The sequence below is a fragment of the Eptesicus fuscus genome, chromosome 20 (assembly GCF_027574615.1).
Source record: "Eptesicus fuscus isolate TK198812 chromosome 20, DD_ASM_mEF_20220401, whole genome shotgun sequence".
NCBI lineage: Eukaryota > Metazoa > Chordata > Mammalia > Chiroptera > Vespertilionidae > Eptesicus > Eptesicus fuscus.
The window spans coordinates 15,163,067-15,171,341 of record NC_072492.1 but is presented as its reverse complement, the minus strand read 5'-3'; the positions used below and the strand labels follow the sequence as shown (position 1 = coordinate 15,171,341).

General features: G+C 42.3%; 1 long non-coding RNA gene across 1 annotated transcript; it reads left to right on the top strand.

Moving 5' to 3' along the window:
- The first annotated feature begins 414 nt into the window (after window positions 1-414).
- LOC129147308 (uncharacterized) lies at window positions 415-7,848 on the top strand. The gene is made up of 3 exons (XR_008554670.1): window positions 415-538; window positions 899-1,110; window positions 7,509-7,848. It is a non-coding gene; the product is annotated as an uncharacterized LOC129147308 (long non-coding RNA).
- The last annotated feature ends 427 nt before the right edge of the window (window positions 7,849-8,275 follow it).

Below are 8,275 nucleotides of genomic sequence, written 5' to 3'. Positions count from 1 at the left end.
TGAGAGAGAGGGGGGATTAACTTATGCTGGATTACAGAAAAATCCCCCAAAATTTCTATAGCATGTCACTATATATTTTCCCACATACCAGTGCTAATGCGGAGGGAGAATGCATCCTTCTGTGGTCACTCAGAAACCCAGAGTTCTTCCATCATGGTCCTTCTTCATCCCTAGCACCTCACCTCCATGTACTTCCATCAGTTTGAGGGGACAGGTCACAGAGAAGTGCATGCTGGGGGATTATACCCACCAGGTCTGCCATGGTGTTCATCAGTCCCTGTCCTCTCCCACTGACAACAGCAGCTCATTGGGCAAGGGGGGCTGGGATGTGCCATCCTGCTGTGCACCCCAAGTTGGGTGAATGGAATTGATGAACAATTAAATTTCTCTGCCACCGTGAGTAACTCATTTAGAACTAAGGTGCTATTCACCTTTTTACTGAGGGTTCACCTTATGCCAAGCACTGTGCTAAGAGCTGGATGGAGATCTGATTGAGCAGCACCTTGGCCTAGAATGAGCTTCTGATCTAAAGAAGGAGGTAAGACAAGAGGTGCCGGCATTTTAAGGGAAAAGAATAGGATGCGTGTGCTCTGGAAGGCTAGTGAATATTCCACATGTGGAAGCTACCTGGAGCTCACAGCAGCCGAACTGCACTTTCAGCGGCAAACAAGAAGTGGTTGGCCAGGAGGTGGGCAGCAGGTCAGTTACGTACAGTGTATCATAAGAGGTGCAATGGGTCAGAGTTAGATAAGATGGCGACCAGCAGGAAGGTAGGGAGAGAGAGTGTGTGAGTGAGGAACCCATAGAGGAGAGTGTAGACGTGTGTGGTGTGTGTGTGTGTATGAGATAGGGTCAGTTAGATTCTGCAGGTCTTCCAAGGGGCTGCCTAATCTGGCAGTCCTAGATGGCGGAGCCCTGCGCACAAAGCGGACACTTCTCGGCGGCTGGTGCAGACGCGGAGACCATGCCATCTTGAGAAACAGAGCTGCCTGAGCCTCGGATCCTGGCTTCTGACACAAACCAGGACCCTGCAACCACTGGGGACAGAGAACTGCTATCACAGCTTCAGACCAACAAACAACAAGAATCCAGACTTCCCGGCAGATTTCCGTGAGTCAAAAAGCCTATCCCACTCCCCGCAGGCTCGCGGATAGCGCCATAGTAACTGATAGACCCACCCCTTACCCAAGCTGCAGAGCGCCCTCAGCCTCGAGATAGCACCAAAGTAACTGATAGACCCGCCCCTCACCCAAACTGCAGAGCTTTGTGCAGGGACACGCTCCCCCTTAGGGAATTTGGCGCCCAGGACAGAAGCAGCTTCCCTTTTGGGGAAATCTGTCAGTGCGCACAGAGGGCTCCCCTTTGGGGAATTTGGGGGAATTTGGCTTGTGGGTCACAGCTCCCCTTAGGGGAATCTTAGAGCGTGCACAAAGGGGCTTCCCTTTGGGGAATTTGGCTCACAGGATGAACTCCGCCCCCCTTCAGGGAATCTGGGAGAGTGCACGGAGGCAGCTCACCTTCAGGAATTTGAGAGTGTGCGCCCTAGCCGGTTTGGCTCAGTAGAGAGAGCACACACAGGATGCAGATCCACTTCAGGGAATTTGGCACGCCGGATACAGCTGCCTGGGTTCCCTGACTCACAGCACATTCACACTAAGAGCCAGCGACCCCAATTGTTGGTGCATGCACACACAGGGACCCTGATTCTCAATGAGAAACCACACAAGGCAACAGAGACTCTGACACTCGATTCTTGGTGCAGACACAGGGAAACTCTGACTCCTGGCACATGCTAAGGATCTCATTTTCGGCACATACCAACAGTGTGGTGCAGACAGGGCCCCTGATTCTAAGTGTGCACACGAGACCACACGGAACACTGGGGACACTGACCCTGGGCAAGTCTGGTTCCCACCAACCAAAGGCAACCACACGTCCTAGTGTCAGAGCACTTCAGTGAAACTCGGGTGGAGCGAAGTCCTCACAGCACACGGCCCAGGTCCATGCAAACGGAAGCTTGAGCTTTCTGGTGATAGCCAGAATGGGGAAACGAAATAACTCACAGAGGAAAGAAAACGTGGAGTCGCCAAGAAAGGAAATTAGTGAAACTGAAGCTTGCAACATGACCGAAAAGGAGTTCAAAGTAATGGTCGTGGAATTTATACATCGGATGGATGAGAAAATCAACAACTTATGCAAGAATCAGGAAGAAATGAAAAGTGATATAGCTACAATCAAAAACACCATGGAAAGTTTCAACAGTAGACTACAAGAAGCAGAAGACCGAATTAGTAAGTTGGAAGATCAGGTACAGAAACAAGCTCAATCTGAACAGCAATTGGAGAAAAAAAATTAAAAAGCAGGAGGAAAGCCTAAGGGAGCTTCGGGACAACATGAAACAAAGTAACATGCGTATAATAGGGCTGCCAGAAGGACAAGAAGAGCAGCAGGGATTAGAAAATCTATTTGAAGAAATAATGACAGAAAACTTCCCGGATATGGGAAAGGTAAAAGTTACACAAGTACAGAGAGTCCCAAGCAGTATCAACCCCAAAAGACCCACACCAAGACATGTCATAATTTCAAAGGCAAATATAAATGATAAAGAGAGAATCTTAAAGGCAGCAAGAGAGAGACAGAGAGTTACCAACAAAGGAACACCCATCAGATTGACAAATGATTACTCAACAGAAACACAACAAGCTAGAAGTGAATGGAAGGAGGTATACAAAGTGTTGCAAAGCAAAGGACTGAATCCAAGAATACTATATCCAGCAAGACTATCAATCAAAATTGAAGGGGAAATCAGGAGCTTCACAGAAAAAAAAAAGGCTCAGGGAGTTTATCACTACCAAACCAGCAATGCAAGAATTGCTAAAGGGAATACTGTAAAAAGAAGAAATAAACAGGTAAGAAGGAATACAGACACAAAAATAGATATGACTTCAAACAAATACCTTTCAGTAATAACTTTAAATGTAAACGGACTAAATGCTCCAATCAAAAGACATCGAGTGGCTGAATGGATAAAAAAACATGACCCGTATATATGCTGTCTACAAGAGACCCACCTCAGAATAAGAGACTCACACAGATTGAAAGTGAAGGGATGGAAAAATATCTTTCAGGCAAATGGAAATGAAAAAAAAGCTGGGGTAGCAATACTTATATCTGACAAAATAGACCTCAAAGTAAATGCCATAACAAGAGATAAGGAAGGCCACTTCATAATACTAAAGGGAGAAATCCAACAAGAAAAAATAATTCTGGTAAACATATACGCTCCCAATATAGGAGCACCCAAATACATAAAAAAAAACTCCTGGAGGATATCAAGGGAGAGATTAATAGCAATACAATCATAGTAGGAGACTTTAATACCCCACTATCACCATTGGACAAATCCTCTAAACAAAAAATCAGCAAAGAAACATCAATCCTAAATGACTCACTAGACCAGATGGAATTAATTGACATCTTCAGAACATTTCACCGCAAAGCCACAGAATATACATTCTTCTCAAGTGCACATGGGTCATTTTCAAAGATAGACCATATGCTGGGTCACAGGCAAAGTCTCTTCAAATTCAAGAAGATAGAAATTATATCAAGCATCTTCTCAGATCACAGTGGCATAAAACTGGAAATCAACTACAAGAAATACAATCCAAAGAAATCAAACACATGGAGACTAAACAGCATGCTATTAAACAAGGACTGGGTCACCAGAGAGATCAAGGAAGAAATAAAAAACATCATGGCAACAAATGACAATGAAAACACAACAATCCAAAATCTATGGGACACAGCGAAAGCAGTCTTGAGAGGGAAGTTCATAGCTCTACAAGCCTATTGCAAAAAACAAGAAACAATGGCAATAAATTACCTAACCCTACAAGTCAAAGAGCGAGAAAAAGAGCAGCAAGAAAAGCCCAGTGTAACCAGAAAGAAGGAAATAACAAAGATCAGAGCAGAGATACCAAAGAAACAATACAAAAGATCAACAAAACCAAGAGCTGGTTCTTTGAAAGGATAAACAAGATTGATGGACCTCTAGCCAGGCTCACCAAGAAGCAAAGATAGAGGACCCAAATAAACAAAATCAGAAATGAAAGAGGTGAAATAACAACAGACCCCGCTGACATACAAAGGATTGTTACAAAATACTACGAACAACTCTATTCCAACAAACTGGACAACCTGGAGGAAATGGACATATTCCTAGAAAAATATAACCTTCCAAAAATCAATCAAGAAGAATCTAAACAGCTCAATAGGCCAATAACTATAGACAAAATTGAAGCAGTCATCAAAAAGCTTCCGGCAAACAAAAGCCCGGGGCCTGACGGCTTCACAGGAGAGTTTTACCAAACATTCAAGGAAGAACTAAAACCTATCCTCCTCAGACTATTCCAAAAAATTCAAGAGGAAGGAACACTTCCAAGCTCCTTCCATGAAGCCAGCATCACCCTAATACCAAAACCAGATAAAGACAACACAATGAAAGAGAATTACAGACCAATATCTCTCATGAACATAGATGCCAAAATCCTCAACAAAATTCTAGCAAATCGGCTCCAGCAGTACATCAGAAAGATCATACACCATGACCAAGTAGGATTTATCCCAGGAATGCAAGGATGGTACAATATCTGCAAATCAATAAACGTGATACATCACATAAACAAATTGAGAGATAAAAATCACATAGTCATATCAATTGATGCAGAAAAAGGATTTGACAAAATCCAACACCCTTTCTTGATAAAAACTCTCAACAAGGTGGGAATAGAAGGCTCATACCTCAACATAATAAAAGCTATATATGATAAACCCACAGCAAACATCATACTCAATGGACAAAAACTAAAAACATTTCCCCTAAGAACAGGAACAAGACAGGGATGCCCACTCTCACCACTCCTGTTTGACATAGTACTGGAAGTATTAGCCATTGCAATTAGACAAGAAGAAGAAATAAAAGGCATCCAAATTGGAAAAGAACAAGTAAAGCGGTCTTTATTTGCAGACGACATGATATTGTACATAAAAAAATCCGAAAGACTCCGTCAAAAAACTCATAGACTTAATAAATGAATTCGGCAATGTAGCAGGATACAAAATTAACGCCAAGAAATCTATGGCCTTTCTATACACCAATAGTGAACTTACAGACAGAGAGACTAAAAAGGCAATCCCATTTACCATCGCACCAAAAAATTAAGATACCTAGGAATAAACTTAACTAAGGAGGTAAAAGACCTATACACGGAAAACTACAGGACACTGAAAAAAGAGATAGAGGAAGACGTAAACAGATGGAAGAACATACCATGTTCATGGATTGGTAGAATCAACATCATTAAAATGTCCATACTACCCAAAGCAATCTATAGATTCAATGCACTCCCCATTAAAATACCAATGGCATATTTCACAGACCTTGAAAGAACTCTCCAAAAATTCATCTGGAATAAAAAAAAGACCCCGAATAGCCACAGCAATCCTGAGAAAGAAGAATAAAGTAGGAGGGATCTCAATACCAGATTTCAAGCTGTATTACAAAGCCACTATTCTCAAAACAGCCTGGTACTGCCGCAAGAACAGACATATAGATCAATGGAACAGAATAGAGAATCCAGATATTGACCCAAACCACTATGCTCAATTAATATTTGACAAAGGAGGCATGAACATACAGTGGAATAAAGACAGTCTCTTCAATAAATGGTGTTGGGAAAATTGGACAGATACATGCAAAAAAATGAAGCTAGATCACCAACTTACGCCATACACAAAAATAAACTCAAAATGGATACAGGACTTAAACATAAGACGGGAAATCATAAAAATACTAGAGGAATCCACAGGCAGCAAAATCTCAGGCATATGCCAAACGGACTTCTTCACCGATACTGCCCCTAGGGCAATGGAAGCTAAAGAGAAAATAAACAAATGGGACTACATCAAAATAAAAAGCTTTTTTACAGCAAAAGAAACTATCAACAAAACAACAAGAAAGCCCACTGCATGGGAGAACATATTTGCAAATGGCATCACTGATAAAGGTTTAATCTCCAACATCTACAGGCAGCTTATACAACTTAATAAAAGGAAGATAAATGTCCAATAAAAAAATGGGCAACGGACCTAAATTGAATCTTTTCAAAAGAAGACAGAAGGAAGGCCAAGAGACACATGAAAACATGCTCAACGTCACTAATTATCTGAGAGATGCAAATCAAAACAACAATGCGGTACCATCTCACACCTGTCAGAAAGGCTATCATCAACAAATCAACAAATGACAAGTGTTGGCGAGGATGCGGAGAAAAAGGAACCCTCATGCACTGCTGGTGGGAATGCAGACTGGTGCAGCCACTGTGGAGAACAGTATGGAGTTTCTTCAAAAAACTGAAAATGGAACTCCCATTTGACCCAGTAATCCCACTCCTAGGAATATATCCTAAGAAACTGGGAACACCAATCAGAAAGGATATATGCACCGCTATGTTCATAGCAGCACAATTTATAATAGCTAAGATCTGGAAACAGCCTAGGTGTCCATCAGCAGATGACTGGATCAGAAAACTATGGTACATCTATACAATGGAATATTATGCTGCCATAAAAAAGAAGGAATTCTTACCATTTGCAGCAACCTGGATGGAATTGGAGAACATTATGTTAAGTGAAATAAGCCAGTCAATGAAAGAAAAATACCACATGATCCCACTCATTTATGGGTAATAAAGAACATTATAAACTTGAACAAAAAGATAGATACAGAGGCAGTAAAGCATCAAATAGTCTGTCAAATTACAGCAGGAAGGTTAGGGAGAGGTGGGGAAGATAAGAGATCAATCAAAGGACTTGTATGCATGCATATAAGCATAACCAATTGACGCAAAACTCTGGAGGGGGAGGGCATATATGGGAGAGGGGTGGGGGGGCAATGATAAGATATGTACACATATAATACCTTAATAAAAAAAATTGGGAAAAATAAAAGAGGTGTAATACAGCCATGCAATCATAGGTCAAAATTATTAAAGGGCAAGGATAATATTCATGTTAAATGAACAGGGAGTGGGAATATAGGGTGACCCCATATTTGGAATAAGTTTGTGTTTAAATGTAGATGAAAATTAACAAATAGGTTGAGGGTAATGTTCTAATCTTCTAAACTGTTTATTGTTTAATCAGAAGGCTTCCATCAACATGCTTTGGTTTTTGTACTATTTTTTTCAACCAGACATATGACACTGTGATGTAGGCCCATTGTTCCCAAACTTCCCTGCCCCCGCCCTGGAGTCCAAGGGCTGGGACATTGTCTGCCTTTTCTCTCCTGGAACCCAGGGCCTGACTCAGGAGCTCAATGCAGACTCCGTGAAATGCCAGACCTGGGACAAAGCCTGTGTCTTCTTAGTGTGAAATGACAGGACAATGACTTCTACTAGAAGGCACCCCAAAATATTGACTCTAATCGATTTTATTTTGGTCTAAAGGCAAGCCCAGGCAAAGGCTCAGTTTGGTGTCTGCTTCCATTGCTTACAGAACCATGAACCCCACAACACGTGTGCCATGTCTCACTCATCCACTGGAGGGCACTGCACTTGCAGCTCATGACAATGACCTTGACCCACTTCCAACTTGGACAAGTTCGCCTTCTTCAGAAGGTGCTTCATGAACTTCAAAGATTTCTCTAAGGAATATTCATTTGATTTTTTTTCTTCAATTAAATTTGGAAGCTAATGTAAATCCCCTCTAAGTAACAAAAATAAGATGATCCACTGCCTGGCAGCTGTCACTTGTGACACAGACATGTACAATCATGTGTCCCACCGTGAGTGCACCTCTATCCCTACCTCTCTCCCTGCAGCCATGTATAAAGATCTTTCTCTGTAAAGTGTCTGTGACCTTACATGTGATGTATTAGAGACAGCTGTCAATCCTGTACCCCCATCTTGGTGATAGGGATCTTTGGGCAGCAAGTGGTCCACTCATAAAATCATGGAACAGACTGAATCCTGGGAGACCTGAGGACAGTGACCGGCAGGAGATCTCAGCAGCACCAGGCTGGCTGCTTGCACGTCTCTGGTTAGAGGTGTGTGACTGTGCGAGGTCTATACCCCCTACAAGTGTGTCTTCTGAGATAGGACCCTGCAGGTCAGTTTTTTCACTGATGCAATCCCCAAGGCCTAGAAGGGGCACAGCAAGCATCTTAGTACTTATGGGAAGAAAAACCTGTTTGATTGAAGGGGCTTCACCTCCA